The sequence below is a fragment of the Lucilia cuprina genome, chromosome 4 (assembly GCF_022045245.1).
Source record: "Lucilia cuprina isolate Lc7/37 chromosome 4, ASM2204524v1, whole genome shotgun sequence".
NCBI classification, from domain to species: Eukaryota; Metazoa; Arthropoda; class Insecta; order Diptera; family Calliphoridae; genus Lucilia; species Lucilia cuprina.
This window is the reverse complement of record NC_060952.1, coordinates 53,086,017-53,088,091: the sequence shown is the minus strand read 5'-3', so window position 1 is coordinate 53,088,091 and position 2,075 is coordinate 53,086,017.

The following is a 2,075-nucleotide window of genomic DNA, read 5'->3' as shown; positions in this document are numbered from 1 at the left end:
TGGTTTCGTTGATATATTATGTCTCGAAAGAGGGATAATAATGTCAATGAATCAGGTTTTCAATAGAGGAATTGTGGTTCCTTTGTAGCAGATTTTTCTGTGTTCATAAAAATCCACTATATAAGTTGTTATTTCATTCAATTTCAATTTATTGAATTTTCAAAATTTGTGTTTTTATAATTCTGGATATAGAATAAATTTTACAGATCTTTCTGGATTTCGACTACTTGTCGTATAGTAGAACGGGTAGATTTCGACCGATTGTGTCTTTAAAATTCCTTTCTGTATTTTTATTATAATTATAAAAATTTTTGATTATTTGAAGATTTTGGATTTTAACTTATTATTAATTACTCAATTAGACAAATAAAATTTTAATGAACTATTAGAATATTGCTTCTTATAGTATATTTTAATCCGACAAAATGTTTCCCTGTTGAGTGATAATATTACATTTAAAATATAAAATCGCCAGACAATAAACCAGTTTTAAATCAGTTATTTTGTGTAATTATCCTTAATTGTTTTATTTTTTAGTGGTTACAATTTTGTTAACCATGAGTAAGCTATTTCACACCCAAAAGGAAGTCGCTAAAATCAATAAATTTTTAAATAATTATTTTCTATTTTTAGTGAATTAAAATTAAATTCATTCATCTAAAATATCAATTTGTTTTCGTTAGTTTACGAATTTTTTATTTCTTAAATTTTTTTTTTAAATCTGAATTTTGCTTTTGAAAAATGATTTTGACTCATAGTAATGAAGATTTGACCTCTACGGTTGAAACTGATTTAGCGAATCTTTGTTCATTGTGTGAAAAAGGAATGGCTACGCTATCAGACTATCTAAGTACTAAGTGTAAGCATATTTTTCATAAAGATTGTATAAAAAATTGGCTTAGAAAATCTCATGATTGTCCCAATTGTAAGGCTTTATGCCATGAACGTGATTTAGTTGTTCCTGGGCAAGGTCAATCTTCAAAACCTGTAGAATCAGTTGAGAAGTCCAACTCATCTATTAGAAAGGCTAACGTTGTACAAAATAGAGGTAGGGGTCGTGGGTCGGCGATAAAGAGGTATCAAACTCGTAGCACAAGTCGCAAAGAGGATTTGACAAATTCTCAAGAGATACAAGATGAGGCTGCAGCAAATAAAGTATCTAAAGCTCATTCACTAGATTTAAATATTGATACAAGTCCTAACCCCAATGTATCTGAAATTTCAGTAAATCCCGCCAATTATACACCTCGTTATAACCGTAATAGACGTAACGTAGTCGATTATGATCACATATTACAATTGATCGAGACTAGTCTACAAAGACTTTTATCTAATTTGAATATCAATTCCCCTTTACCACAAGAGACAGCAAATGATTCAGCTAATTCCCAAAACAATTCACCGGCTATTGGTAATCGAATTCTCAGTAATCCAAATTCGCAACCATATTCTCATTCAGTTAACACAAATTCGGCCAAGGTTACTGCATTAATACAAACTTGGAATGTAAAATTTTAACGAATGAAAATTTCAATGGGAATTTTGATTGTATTTGTGCTAATCTTCACATGTTACTTACTGGCAAAGCAAAAGATTGGTACTGGAAGTATCATAAATCGGTAGATCGTATTCAATGGGAATCTTTTTGTTCGGCGTTGAAAAAACAATACAAAGATTACAGAACAACAACAGAATATTCGCGAGGAGCTTTATAATAGAAAGCAAAAACCTTCGGAGTCGTTTGAAACTTTTTTCGATGCCGTTACCAATATAAGTGATAGGTTAGAAGTGCCACTAGATGATGAGGATCTAATCGAAATAGTAACCAGGAATCTCAGGCCAGAAATACGACATGAATTATTATACGTGCAAATACGATCAATTTCACATTTGAAAAAGCCTTGTTTAATGAGAGAAAAGTTGTTAAATGACGAATACTTTAAGAAAACTTATTATAATAAAGTTTCAAATAATTTAGCATCTAATAAGAGAATAGCTATTATAGATGAGAATAAAATTGAGGAGAGTGGTGATAATCAATCACCAGGTGAAGATAATCCTGAATTTTCCGTAAA